Below are 15,860 nucleotides of genomic sequence, written 5' to 3' on the forward strand. Positions count from 1 at the left end.
GAAAGGTAACCATCTCAGGCAGTCCATTAACAGCCAACATCCACACTATACAGCAGTGTGAGGCGGGCAGTAATGAAGAATATTGCAAGGGTAATTTTGTTTTGCAGAGTTATCTAAATACACATTTAGCCCTGACAATAGGTTAGCCTTACTCCAAACCCGTTTAGCTGATTTTGGAAAGTCCAGTTAAGTGAAAAACTTCTTTTCTTCTGCCATTTGTCAGCAGACTCAGATTTGGATCTTCGGATCTGGATGAGCTCTGCTTGCTGCAAAATGAGAAATCAGGAAAGGATACTGGCTTTATGCTGTATGGGATATCCCCCCGACCAGTCAGCCTTGCTGTGTTTTGGCCTCAAGGATGTTCTACATTATGGCCAGCTGCTGAAATAAAACCAGAGTCAATAGAGCAGATAAGGATAACCAAAGCATAGCAGAACTCTAGTCACCTACCAGCTCAATCCCACCAAAGATTACTCCAAACTGGGAAATAGTCTGGTATTTGTTTTAAATCAGCATAAGGTTCCCTTTGTGTCATAAAATCAGGTGAAATAAATTGGTGGTATTGGAAGAAGGATTTGCCCTCACTGTATATCTAGGTCTCATGACTTATGACTCCCTAAGCATAAAAGTGTCATCACCTGACTAAGTTACTCCAAGAAACAGATGCTGATTCTCATGGAGTCTGGGAATCTGGGCTGGGTTAATCTTGCCTGGGTAATCTTGCCTTAGTCTACAAGAAAAGAAGGTGCATGTGTGCCAGTGAAGGAGATAATGGTGTGAGCAATGGGGACAAGAGGGTACTTGGAGCAATTTTGAGTCTGTGACGGGGTAGGCAGTCTCAGCCTTTGTTCGACTGATGCATAAAAGCCGAAGGATTCTAGCACTGACAGCCTGGAATGCTATCAGAATATGACAAGAGTAGGTCCACATAACAGTCTCCCTGAGATGTGATTTACACTCTGAACAAATTTGAGAGTGCCTTTGGCAGATGCTCTATGTGTTCTTTGAGGCCTGTCTGAGCCATCTGGGCTATGCTTCTAGGGGCGATGGGCCTTTACCTCCTGCTGCCAATGGCTCAAAGTCAGAAATTAGTCCTTGTTGTTCTTATAAAATGCATTGATCAAACATCCCCCGGTTCATGAACAAAAGTGAAATCCATTTATTAGCTAGCAGAGTAACAATGTTCACTGTGACCCAGATCTAATTAAGAGTAGCCAGTGAAAAGATTTAGAAAACTCTCCACCCCAGAATAAGACTCTCAGTTCTCTACAACAGTTTCCTAAGAAAATTTCTATGCAAGCAGATGGACTTTGTAGGCTTTACTGATAATCAAAAAGCTTCAAATCTGCCCAGTCTGTGTCATATAAATATTGGCAATTTTTGAACAAGTGAGGATAAGCATCTACACTCAGTATTCTAAGATTCCCCATCATCAGATTTATGTGTACCTTGGCTATAATTGGGAGTCAGGTGACACACATTTTTTTGGTGTATTGTTGCTGTTGTAATGCCAGCGGGTGCATTTCTTTTATAAGTGCTGCTGCTGTTTGGCTGGATACTAATTTCACCAAAAAGTGTGGAACTGACCATCCAGTACACAGACTTGCTGAACGTAGGTATCTTTTCCCTCGCCACATTTTAGATTCAAACTGAGACCCTCAGCCCCTTGGCAGGTGATCTGGATGGGGCTCTAGAATCTGTCCTGTAACTCATCTCTTTGCTTTCATGGCTGGTTTGGGTTTTTATATCTTCCAGCAGTGCTCTGTAACTAAACCAACAACCAGAATGATATGAGCAAAAAGTATAAAGTATGAATTATGCAAAATGAATGCTACCAAATAGAAAGGGCTCCATCCCACAAAGCAGTGGGCACCTTTAACTCCTCCCAGGGAGTTATGGGACTGTACCATCTGGCAGGATCAGACATGAGAGAGCTTCAGTTCTGTGTTTCTCACCCACATTAGTGCTAATCTGGAATATGATTAGAGGCCTTTTTCAGGTATACCACATAGCCTCAGGGATTTACTAACCTCAAAAGAGGCAGTTGAACCTGAATACTGGTCTTAAAGTATTACAGGACACAAGATCGTAGAGTAAACATAGCTAGGATGGAGTGATATGAGATTTCTTATAGTATATTTCCTGAACCAAATTATATGAGGTATTGTGATTTATTATTTCTATCTGGCAATATGGTATCGGTACATGAAGAAAATGCCATATGGCTTCTGATCTCTGGATTGGATTGAAACTAGCCCTAATCTAGCTGTCCAGGGCAATAAGTATTGTAAGCTGCATTATTGGCTCCCAGTCCCTAGTGGAATGCAAATGCTCCTTGCAAGATGCTTGTCCCTTGGAACATGTGGGTGTAGGTGTCATGTGGAGTAGGGGATGAGTAGGGAATGGGGGAATTAATTTCTACATGGTGACCAGCAGACCACCCAGCTGGGGATAAAATTGCACCCTGAGAAGATCTGTTGAACACTACTTCTCCATCCCTGGTGCCTCCCAGGATGAATACTGATTATCCTCAGGGTTGTATAAAAGGCACCATCCAGCGCTATGTATGACAAGCTAGGAGATGACTAGGTAAAAGTAGCAAAGAGGAAGATACTTAAACCAAATAAAACTGGCAAAGGTTTCCAGTGTAATTAGGTGTACAGAATGTGTTGCTGTACTACCACCTGGCTGTGCACAGAATGGGGCGATTCATGAATGCTGAAGGAGTGAGGAAGAGGCAGGACCATGGGAAGGACCCATTGTAATCCCTCTCTAGAGAGTTGTTAGAAAAAGTTACTGGACTTCACTGTTGGTTCATCTGTAGATGCTCTAAGAAAATGCTAGCAGTCTGTAAACTGGGACTCATTCAGAAAGGAAGAAATCCCTGGTGTCCTCAACAACTATGGCTACAAAAAACAAACCCTTGAGGAGTTGGAAATGTAAATCAGCTCCTTGTGCTCTGCTGGGGACTGGGTTCTTTTCCAAACAAGGAACAGTAGAGCACTAGGAGTTTATACATGGCATGCTCTATGATTAGTCACCTTATCTGGGGACTTCTCTCTTCCTTGTTTTATATGGGTAGGGACTGAAGATTAGCACAACTGGAGGACTGTGGAGTGAGAGAATGTTCATGGCTTTGGAATTTTTTCATTTTGCTCTTGAGTATGGTTGGTATCATCATCTTCTTGCCATGAGACCTAATCTGTTCCCATTAATCTGTTGTCTAATCTGTTCTAACTAGAGTAGTGGGCTAGTGGCAGAACAGATTCCTTGAAAATAGCGTCAGCCTTGGCACTTGTTCCAGTTCTCATATCTGAGCTTACACTGTGGTCCAAGAGGACCAGAGGTGGTGGCTGTTTAGGGCACCTTGGCTGTGTCTACACTGGGCCACTTATTCCGGAAAAGCAGCCGCTTTTCCGGAATAAGCTGCGAGCTGTCTACACTGGCCCCTTGAATTTCCGGAAAAGCAGTGACGATTTACTGTAAGAAATCAGCTGCTTTTCCGGAAAAACTATGCTGCTCCCGCTCGGGCAAAAGTCCTTTTTCCGGAAAACTGTTCCAGAAAAGGGCCAGTGTAGACAGCACAGTAGTCTTTTCCGGAAAAAAGCCCCGATCGCGAAAATGACGATCGGGGCTTTTTTCCGGAAAAGCGCGTCTACATTGGCCACGGACGCTTTTCTGGAAAAAGGGCTTTTCCGGAAAAGTATCCTGCCAATGTAGACGCTCTTTTTCCGGAAATACTTATAACGGAAAACTGTTCCGTTTTAAGCATTTCCAGAAAAAGATGCCAGTGTAGACACAGCCCACGTGTAACTCGTATGCTTCTATTTTGTGGCTGTTAGCGTGCTGGGGAAAGAAGGTCATTGTTCAACTAGCCAATTGACATTTTGGCCACTGGGGCAGGCTCTTCTAAGCTAGGTGTCATCATTTGGGTTTTTATGTTTTGTTTTTGTATTTTCTAAAGCTTCGTAAAAGTGCCTGGAGCTCTGGAAAATGGACGCTTCAAGGGAATGTGAAGAAGTGCATAATGAATGAAGAAATGTTTGCAGAATTGTGACAAAAGAGAAAATACAATGAAACAAAACCATCAGACTGAAAGAACACAGCCCAAAGATCAGATGTGCTTTGTTGCAAATAAAACATTGTCAGGAATAGAGTAGGTCAAATAGTACACCAAAAAGCAACAATAGAAGACAAACGTGATAGAAACTGTATTACTCTGAAGGATGTCATTGTAAGAATATAACAATGTGACTCACGGTGAGTAACAATAACAATTGTAAACACACTGTATGCAGGAAATGAAATATTAAAAGCCAATCTAAGGATTGTAAATTGGGCTTATGAATAAATAACCTGCAACCACAGACGTAATTGTTTAGAGGTCTGATGAACTTCTAAGTTCTAATTCCAACAGGTGGTCCTAGATTTCCCCTTTCTGTAATTCATCCAGGGGCTCCAAAAGAGAGGGAGCCAGGTTCCATTTTCCCATCACTTTTTACCTGCCTTAAATGCAAGTGAAGGAGGGGAGATGGTGGAGAGGGGTGAGCAGGAGAGGGCCTCGGGGGAACAGGTGGAATGTCAGTGGGGCTACAGTTCAGGTGGCAGTGGATTCTCCACTTGTAGGGTGCTTCTGCCATTCCTGGTCTCATGCTATGCCAGGTGGTGGTGTTATTGGCTGTCTCAGTCTGTGATCTTATCATACCTAACTAAAATAGAATCACAGAGCGGTAGCTGTGTTAGTCTGTAACTCTAAAACAATGAGTGGTCCTGTGGCACCTTGAAGACTAACCAAAATATATAGAATCATGTGCTTTCGTGGGAAAAACTCACTTTATCAATTCCTCGTCATTTTTAAAATGGGACCAGTACTTCAGTGTAGACTTCCAATGACTCTTGAAGATGCCGCAAAATGTAGAGCTGAGGAATCAGTAAGTGATGACCTTCCCTTTAAGTTATTAATAAATCAGTGTCAGAGGCATGAGATGAGGGACCTTATACTACTTGAGGTGTCATCTTTCAAATGAGATGTTACATCAAGAAAAGGCAATAAGAGCTCATAGAATGTTTACATACATGTACATCTGTTATCCTATTTGCTCTGGTCAAATTCCACTTTTGATAAGTGTTTTGTCTGCTTCCATTTCCCTAAGAAAAGACTTTGTCATTTCTTTTCCAAAACTGTTTTGAACTATAATTTTTGCTGTGCACTATTTAGCTACTGCTTTATTCTTCCTCAGAAGTGGCTGCATCTCAGTGAAAGCTGATGCCATTTTCCCTCTTTGAAATTGCTTCAATGTCCTATATGATTAAAAGCACTGTCTACCTGTAAACTATTATTATAAATTACTCAATGCTTTGATGGAGATGTTTGGAATTGCTGGTTATCTTCTCCCAGATTCCCTAAGACACAATGGCACATTATACTGCAAAATAGAATGGGCTTGTTCAAAACTGCCCTTAATTGAAACTGATCCTGTAAAAAACATAATTTAGTGAGATAGTGACTTTGCTGCTGCTTTTTATTTCAAATGCCAAAAGTTTTAAATTATTTGCTGAGTTGTGTGACACTGTGCTGACAGTTTCCATGGGAAAAATTCTTTATAAACATTGCCACAATTTAAACATCATCCATTATTTTCCACCAGCCCTATGTGGGGTTAGCTTGCAGCCTATGTTTTCACCAACTGAGGAGATGTATACTGTTGGAACCCAGCACTCTGAAAGATTTATGCACCATTTCCCAAAGCAGTGATTGTTTGCTACCAAGAACCACATGCCAAGAAAACCAGTACAACTGTGAGCACCATCTCTGTGGGTTTGGCTTCATAAATTAGTCAGGGTTTTATGTGCTGTCATTCTTTTTGTAGATAAGGCAAAGGTGGTGCTAAAAGATCTTTCCCATCCATATGCCTGCCTCCCAGTGTATTGTAGTAACTAGTGATAAGAAAGAGGACATTACAGTGGAGACATACCTGGGATATAATCTAGACTAGTGAATAGCTGTGTCATCCCTGCCCTCTGATGCCGGGTGCACTTTATGCTGCTTTGCTGTTTTCATCTCTCCTGGGCTGCTCCAAACAGCCTCAAGCATGTGAGTAATTCCTATCTAGGTCTGTGTGTACTTGAATTGCAAGTCACTCTCAGTCTTTTGCTAGCTTGAATTACACAGCAGGGTGACCCAAGCACATTCCCAGTCTCATACTCTGCCCCAAAATGTACATCTTCTACTTCCCAGACCTCTTCTCAACAATCCAAGTTCATATAAAATCTGTCATTTTATTAATAAAAATAATATGCACAATATAATATTCCTGTTATCCCCAATGGAGTTTCCCAGACACTTCAATTCAAACACACTGGATTAGATAAAACAAAAACACAAGCTTATTAATTACAAAGAGAGAGATTTTAAGTGAACACAGAAAGTCAGAATTGGTTAAAAGAAAACTAAAGGAAAAACACAACTAATGCCTAACTTTGAAAACTAGGGTAAATTTAAATCAAAGTTTCTCATCTTGCTTCAGCAGCCTGCACTTCTTTCTCTCAGGATCTACTCTCTCCCACCCCTCCTTGGACAAACACACACTCAAAGAAGCCCATTAACACTATGCAGTTCAAAACCATAAAGCTGCTCACAATCTAGCTGTAGGGACATAGTGTAGATCTCTACACAGAATCATAAAACAAGCTGTCTGCCCATCTGTCTAGATAACCAATATCTGTGCACCTTCAAGATCACAGAATGGATAAAATCAGTCCTTGAAGATCCTTCCCATTATTTCCCATTCCTTTTTAGCCATACACTAAGAACCCGTACCCAAATGTCTCCAACTCACCACTGCCACCCATAACAACTTGAGGCCTGAAAGAATATTTTGATCCACCAAATCCTTGACTCTCTGCAATTTAAGGAAAGTCTCCAGTATCCAGTGGTTTGGCGTGGCAACAGTCTAGACAAGCTACCTTGGGAACTGGTGAAGAACTTCAATGCTATGGATCTATTGTGAATTTCATCAGAAGTGCCCTGAGAAACTGGGCCCTCAGAACTCTAGGAAGTGCCCTCAATGTGGGATTGGGGCCTGTAGCAGAACAAGTTTGGAAGTAAGGCCTGCAGCAAAGCAAGTTTCTTGGCAACATAACAAGTGTAGCTGCCCTGTAGTAGGCTGCCAGATTAGCTACTGCCTGATTGGTTGGAAGAGTCTGTAGATGGGGCCTCAGTCCAGCACCTGCAGTTCAGCAGTTTCTCAGAGCATTTGCTCACAGCTACAATTGTACCTGCCCTTTCCTTAGCCCTTGCCCCTCCTTTGCCTCACTCTATATTTGCCTAACCTACCCTCCCACCTCCAATTCCTGACTTTGGCTCTGACCCTGGGCTTCAGTTCCTGATGTCCCACTCCAGTTCTAATCACTGGACACAACCATTTACATTACGGTTACTGACAACATGTTATATTATTCACACTACTACTTACCTAAGAATATAACATTAGAACATAAAACAAAAAAGTCATGAAATAATCTAAAAATAGTGAAAGAAATAAAATAAAGATAGTAAGATTTAAAAACACATTTAATTTCAAAACAAAATTTCCTAAGCAGGATTTTCAGGCTTTTCCTTTTTTGGGAAATTTTAAAAAATATTTGGTTTGATTTGGAACAAAACCAAATTTTGAAATGTTGAAATTTCCTGAAAAAATTGTTGTGTTGTAATACAAGTGTCTTACGATGTGGAGGTGCTTGGTCTTTCTGCTCATACTGGAATCATGTAGTTAATGGACATGTTATCACCTATTCCCTGTCATGTTTTATTACTAATGCATTGCTTGTTGTAATTAAGTTCATCAAACTTAAACACATACATTCATTTATACTGAGGTAAGCCTAGAAAGGCTGTAAAAGGTGGTTGCTATGGCCCTTTATAGGTAATAAGGGCAAAGGGCACTTTTCATTTGAAGTGCTTTAGGAAGGAAGGAAGGAAGGAAGGAAGGAAGGAAGGAAGGAATAGATAACCCCATTTTGCAGATCATGAAACTGAGGTATGGTGAGATTTATCAGTTTGCCCTTAGTCAGATCCTGAGACAACAAAACTACCTCTCCAGGCACTCAGACTACTGCCCTGTTCACTAGGGGTCATCTATCCAGCACCATAACTCGAAATAAGAGATGCAATTTGAGCTATGAAAATTGCATATCTTATTTTGATGCTATTTCAAAATAGCTTATTTCATCATTTGGTGCTGTCGACCGAACGCCAAATTTCGAAATAAAGCACTATTCCGAAATGTCCCTTACTCCTCGTAGCATGAGGTTTACAGGGATGTTGGAATAGTGATCCTGAAACAATGGGCTTGCTGTGAAGATGTGGGATAGCTATTTCGGGATACTCCGGTATCCCGAAATAACGTTGCAGTGTAGACGTGCCTTAGGTTGCGCTGTTTTATTTCACATGGTCGGTGTTATTTTCTCATATGCCTGAGATGTTCTGATGGGTGGATTACAAAAAATCTCAAAAGAAATAAACCAATGTGGTGAACATTATCTAATTAAAATCACAAGTCCAAATTCTTTCCTAGTTAACCTCAGTGGAGTTATATGAGGGATCATTCTGGCCCACAGTGTTTTATATAACTGTATTCACAGGCACAGCAAATAAGGGTCTGTGGGATGCTACAGCATCCCTGGGATCCCAGCCTACTGCCCAGGGCCTCAGTTGCCTGCCCGCATGCTGCAGGCTCTACTGACAGCTCCACCCCTTGGGTTTTAGTTGCTGCCCTCATGTGATCAGGGCTCTGCTCACAGGCCTGGGGTGCTGGCTGCTGGCTCTGTGCACTGGGGGGATTTCTGCTTCAGCCCTGCACACTGTGGGCTTTGCTGCCAGCCCCGTGCCCTGGGTCCCAGTTGCTGCCTCACATGCCAGGGTTTTGCTCCCGGCCTCAGCTTGGGGGAGGGACAGATATAAGGGAAGATGTCCGCACCCCCCACTCATTAAAATGTTCACATACTATTGTCTGTATTGTGGTTTCTTACCCAGGTCCAGATCATGGTGTCTTCTTCAAATTGATGAGGGTTTATTCAAAGCAAGGTATCATGGTCCAAACATCTGATCTGTTGCACATCTGGGAACCTCATTCTCTTTCCAGTGTCTTATCCAAATATTTCTCTTAGGCATTTTGATAATGTTCCCATCACTATAGTATCTAGATACAGTTGGAAGACATGCACTTTACAATCCATACCAACGTGGATGGTAGTATCCACTACCATCCACTACCAAAGATTTTGGAAGCAAAATCTTTAACAATGAACACTGAGGGTGTGTCTAGACTACATGGCTCCTACGATGGAGCCATGTAAATTAGTTTATTCGGCATAGTCAAAGAAGCGGGGATTTAAATAATCCCCACTTCATTAAAATAAACATGGCTTCCGCGCTGTGCCAACGATCAGCTGATCCAACACAGCGCAGCACTCTAGACGCGGCTCTGTCAGTTGGGGAAGCCTTTGCCAACCAATCCCTTATTCCCTGTGAAACAATTAGCTGGGGCTAATTGTGGTGTCATGTAACCACTGTAAATCTGGAATAACTCCCCTGAAAGCAGTGGAATTAAACTGGTATAAAATCAGCGCAAGGTCAAAATCAGAGAGCTATTTAAACTTTAAAATAGAAACTAGGACTCCTTTTCTACTACCCAGATCTATGATCTGAGATAGCTCACATGATTGCTCTTGACTACATTTCCCTATCTGTAAAACTGAGATAATGTTTCTGTCTTCAGAGGTGTTATGAGTACAAAGTCATTCATGCTGGTAGAGCAGTAGGTGACTTTAAAAGGTCTTTATTACAAAGACCTTACTGCACTATGTTATTAACATAGGGACAGGATGTGACAAAGATCATGTGAGTTCAGTGAGAAACTAGAGCTGTAAACATAAATTAAGCAATTTTCCATTTAAATTAAATTATAACATGGGGGTTGCCATGCCATAAGTGTAATTATTTGCATTTATAGAGACCCTTTCATCTGAACAACTATCTTAATTATCAAAGTATTCTAAACTAGTGGTTAAATATTGTTATCCCCACTCAACTGGGGAAATAGTCTGCAGGAAATTGTATAACTTCTCTGTACCTCAAACAGCAATCTAATAGTCTATTTGGGAAATGAACCTGGGGGTATGTCTACATGTAACCACCACCAGCTCTCTGGGAGCTACTCAGCATGGTGTCTGAATGACCTTATGGAGCTTTTCATAATCAGTTTATCTCTTTGTCACATGGACATTGTGAGGTTTAATGAATTATACTATTGATTTTTTGTAGTGGACATGCACATATGAAGGAAAACACTATAAGGACATATGTTCTGGAATTATACTGCAGGACACTGATCTTCAGTGGAAGCATGTGTGTGGACTAAGTCTGGAGTGTCTCTTCACAAGACATTTGATCTATTACCTAATACCTGGTGTGACAGGTATTAAATGTAGACAGGGCCATTAGTATGGTTCAGATTCTTCCTTTTACAGCTCAGATTAAATCCAATCTGCACTGAATATAATGAGTGCTTGCCAAAAAATTCCTACACCACCTTCCCATCCCATCACCACATACATACCTGAACCCTATAACAGCTGCATTTTATAACTGAGCACTGGTAAAATGTGCTGCTGAAATCATTAAGTATTAAAGTAGGACCACAGAAATTACAACATGAGAACAAAAGTTTCAGAGGGGTAGCTGAGTCCATCTGTAACCGAAAAATCTTAAATAATAACAAATAGTCTTGCAGCACCTCAGGCTATGTCTACACAGCTTCCTTCTTCTACAAAACCCTATGCAAATGAAGAGTAGATTAGCATATTGCTGTGCTTCATTTGCATAATTAATTAGGAGCTGGTTTTGCTCAAAAAGGCGCCTACACAGCACCTTTTTGCACAAAACCCCCCTCTTGCGGAAGAGCTGTTCTTCCTGAAAAAATGAGGAAGAATGGCTCTTGCACAAAAGGGTTTTTTTGCGCAAAAAGGTGCTGTGTAGACGGCACCTTTTTGGTGCAAAAATCTCTTGTGCAAAAATGGCTCCTAATTAATTCTGCAAATGAAGCACAGCAATATGCTAATCTGTGCTTCATTTGCATAGGATTTTGTGGAAGAAGCTAGCTGTGTAGGCGTAGCCTCAAAGACTAACAAAAATGTATCATGAGCTTTTGTGGGCACAGTGCACATCTGATGAAGTGGGCTGTGCCCATGAAAGCTCATGATACCATCTACATTTTTTGTTAGTCTCTAAGGTGCTGCAAGACTATTCGTTATTTTTTAACATGAGAAGAGACCTGGGATCAAACTAGAAGTTCAGGATCATGGCCTCAACAATGTTTCCTTACATTCAGATCACTGAAAGATGAAAACTGTGTTGAGCTCCTGAACACTGCTTCTGATACACTGAGCAGAACTGACTGCAGCTGGAAGTATGTTTCTGTATATTTATACTGGTTTATTTGTTTCTATTTAAAAGGGAGGCGCCCATACATTGCTGTCATTTTCACAATAATGAACATTCACACTATAGCAAAACTTATCTACCAAATAAAATACAATGACATATGATAACAGACTGCCAACAATTCAATTATATATGAAGGCATAGATCTTGTTGGGCAGGAGCCAACATGCATATAGCCTGATTTGAATGCAAAATTAAATGGTCAACAAGGGAGTGATAGGTTGTATGCTGGTGACGGTGTTTTCAGGCTAGCTGAGATAAGTGGGAATACTCTGAACTGCTTAGCTTGAAATGTTGATCAGTGAGGACATAAGAGATCAGTTTGCAAACTGATTGGTCCTTACATGAACTGTACCATGTCCAAACCAATTAGCTACAAGATGTAGAGATGTTACTAGCTAGGAAAAATATATATCTAAATAGTGCAATGTGTGACATGTTTTGAAATTGTGGTACCATTCTGTATCTAAACCCTTTGCATCTGGGCCTGGCAAGCCTGGGCATAAAGCTTTTACGTGCCTAATTAAAGTAATATGAATGATGAGCTGGACTAGAACTGAGTTTTTTGTTTCACAGAGTAGTAGATGAAGTGTTATTCCAGAACTGGATGAACTGTTCTGGGTGAGCTGAGAAGAAAAGGACTTCAAGGTAATCCCACCCGTCAGGAAGAAGTAAAATCAGATCCCTATCAAACAGAGGCTAGCTGTCAGCAGCCAATGACTGCCCCCTGCCAGATATCATTAAATGGGGCCAAAATAGGCTTTTTTGAAGCAGCATACCTCTTCTCTAGAAATTAGATTGGGAACTAGCAAATAATTCCACATAAAACTCTGAAGAACAATAAGAAATAACTTTTAGTCTCTATTGAACAGAGTTTGGTGTGAAGTAACCACCTCAAGATGAAGGGTTCTTGTTTTATCAGACCCATCACTAATTTGCAAATAGTAAATAGATGAGATTCTTTAGCAGATAAAACACACAGACAACAAGAAGCTTTGGAAAAATGGGAAGTTATTACTCAAGGAAGAAGAAGAAAAGGAGTACAGGTTGAACCTTTCTAGTCCGGCACCTTTGGGACCTAATGGGTGCCGAACCAGAGAATTTTCTGAACCATGGGAGGTCAACATTGTAGTGAGTGTGTCTCTCTTTATTTTTGATTTCCTTATATAAACAGAATAAACAGAACAATGTTTACAATGCTGCTTAATAATGTCTGACTCTACTGATACACCCTATATAAGCCTACAGCGAGCCAAGGCTTATCAACTCTCTTCCTAACAAATAGTTAGCATTGTTACACAGTTTTAATGTTTTGGTACAAGGAAATAAGTAGAAAAAGCATAAAAAACATGCTTACGTTTAGCAGCATTACCAACATGTCCACTGCTTACTGGGCTCTTAGAAGACATTGGGGGAAAATAACAGCACAGAATATTGAGAGCCAGGATTGGTGGCTATAAACAAACAGTGTGGAACTATAGAAAACATGGCCTCACCCATGATAAGCAGACATCTCTAACTAAAATCATGCTGGACCACAGATGTTGCCGGACCAGAAAGTGCCAGATTAGAGAAATTCAACCTATATTTTTAATACATCTGAAACCAAGAGACTTTTATGTGCCTGAGTTATTATGGAAGTCTGTCTGGGTGTGATTATAGGGAGCTGTTGTTTCATGAATGATTTTTAATCCTGCTGGCAGAGCCAGACAGGGTATAAATTTGCAAGTCGATTGGTATGCAGATCACCTTGCTGCCTGTGTATTGATTTGGAAGATTCAGGATGAATGTGCCCTGTTTTATAAGGAAAGCATTTGAATAGGGAAAAGGATGCTCTGAGTTCTCAGAGACTTTGCTAAATGCTGCTGCATGGAAATAGCAGCCTCTAAGGTGAAACACTAAATGCCATTCCAAGGAGTCAAAAAAAAAACCCACCCAATATCTTATAAGGAATGTTTTGCACTTCCCTTTCAGCCTTATAGTAATACAGAAAAAGTGTGGTGGAGTGAGAGCAAAGGGCACGGAGAAGGGACCCTGGACTATTGCACTAGCCATTCACCTTTGAGAAGATTGGTTCAGATAAATCTCTAGTCATAACAGGCTTGGGAAAGTTCTCAGGTGATGTTCCAGTCAGCACCTTATACAACTAACCCCTCCCATTGGCACAATTCAGTGTGAGAGCACTAGAAGCTTTTCTGTCTGAAAGACCTAGGGTGAAATAAAATGGAGGCAGCACCATAGGTTGGTTCAAGGTGGCTGCCCCAGACCCCATTCTTTGGGGTGGGGCACAGAAGCAGGGGAGAGCAGGCTGGAAGGGTGGTGCAGTGGGATGCAGTGGAGCAGAGCAGGCTGCCAGGACACTTGGGCTCCTGCCACCCCAGGCAGGAATGCGGGGGAGGGGCAACCTCCACTGCTGCTCCCAATAATCCACCAGCTCAGGGAAAGGGTAAAGGAGAGGCAGGAAGGGATATGGTGGGCCAGGGAGGGGTGAAGCTTGGGAGAAAGGTGGAGCAGGGGGTGGAGCAGAGGCAGGGTTTGTAGACATGGGGGGGAGGATTGCACTGAGGGGTCCCTGAGCCTTGGGCAGTGAGGGGGTGTTGTCCCTGGCCTTGCATCCCCTGGAGGATGGCCCTGGCCAGAGGTCAAGATTGAGATGCATTGGTAGAGTTATGTGGATTGGAATAGCAGGGAATAATCAGGAAAGAATTGCCAGACAGTCCTGAAAACACTCCTGTGCCCCTCCTTCTATCTAGCCAATTCTATCGAGACTTATTATTCCCTCCGTTTTAGGGGCCCAATAATCACTTAGATAGACAGATGTGAAAGTGATGTCATTAGGACATCAAAATGAAAACTGAAAATTATTAAGGCCTGAGAAGCTTAAATACTGAGCCAGATCAGAATGCTGGTGTTTTACACCCACCTTGCATTGGTATCAATGTGTGTATAAGGTACAAGATAATGGAAGTTCAAGAACACTGAGCCTAATTCTGACTTCATTTCTCTGGGTGTAAATTCAGATTAATTCAGCTGAGGTAAATTGAGTTACACCAGTGTAAATAAGATCAGAATCAGGTCCACTTTCTGTAAAAAGTGAGTTTTATTCCTATTTGCAAGTTTACAGTTCACCTAGGGGACCTGGCATGGGGCAACAGCAGAGATCGGGCTGCCCCCCACGCTCACTGCAGCAGTGGGAGCCAGAGTAAGCCAGTAGTCTGTTCGGCTTCCTATCCAGCTCCCAGCCCACTGTGCTCTGCTTCACCACAAGGGTGGGAAGGAGAGCACCCCAACTTTTCTACTCCCCTCCCCTGTGGTGAAGCAGAGTGCAGTGGGCTGGGAGATAAGTGGCAGAGCTGGGCCCCATACAGTTCCCCCAAGTACTCCCCTGGCCACATCACTCAGGGGAGGAGTCTTCAGACAAGAGGTTGGGAGCGGGAGGAGCAGGGGCAGGAAGGGATAAGACAGAGCAGGAGCACGGCTTGAGGAAAGGGTGAGTAGGGGCAGAGCAGGTGCAGGGTGAGGGTGGAGTACAGGTGATATGGGGACAGGGTCTGTAGTAGGGGTTTGCCCTCGGCCCCAGACCCTTGACCTTGAGCCCTCCCAGGGATGGCCCTGATAGCAGGAGTGTATTCCTAGGTTTTTTGCAGTTTATTGTACGCACTTTCAATTATTGTATTAAGAAGAATTTAGTACCTACCCCTGCAAACTGAAGTTTAGGAAAGTGCTTAAAGTTTGTGGTTCAAATCAGGTACAGATAAAACCATTGAGTGTGACTATCCTAAGCACACAGTGCTTTTTAGGACCCCACCAACTTCACAGTAACCTGTGGGAGGTCAGGTATTTACCATCTGTACATAATTTTCAGTAGGTTTGGTGGCAATACAAATTCTATGCAAGGAGCTGTCCCTGGCCCTAGAGACTTGTGTCAATCACTATGCTAATGCATTGATCTTCTTCAGTCTGATGTGATGTAAAATGAAGCAAGGATGGAGGTTAAACCATTATATTTTTTCCCTCTCCCAACTATTTGCAAAATCTCCCAGGGGTTTCAGGACACATGAAAGTTTCCACTTTAGATTGTTCCTTTTCAGGTGTGGAGCTGTTTGGAATTTTTAAGAGGCACCGAAGGAAGGATTTTATGGATATTGATGGTACCTCTAAAAGTTATTCTCAACTTTCTGAGTGCCCTCCTCCCCCCCTTAGAGAGTGATTGCCTGACAGGGATTCAGGCTGTTCTAATGTGAGATGACATGCCCGATCAACTGAGGCAGCCTTTACAGTCACATTAACACTCCAGTTCTCACCAGTGTGAAGAAGTCACCTTTAGGGATGCAAATTTAATTAAACTCTTTAAGCT

This window comes from Pelodiscus sinensis, chromosome 4 (genome assembly GCF_049634645.1).
Source record: "Pelodiscus sinensis isolate JC-2024 chromosome 4, ASM4963464v1, whole genome shotgun sequence".
NCBI lineage: Eukaryota > Metazoa > Chordata > Testudines > Trionychidae > Pelodiscus > Pelodiscus sinensis.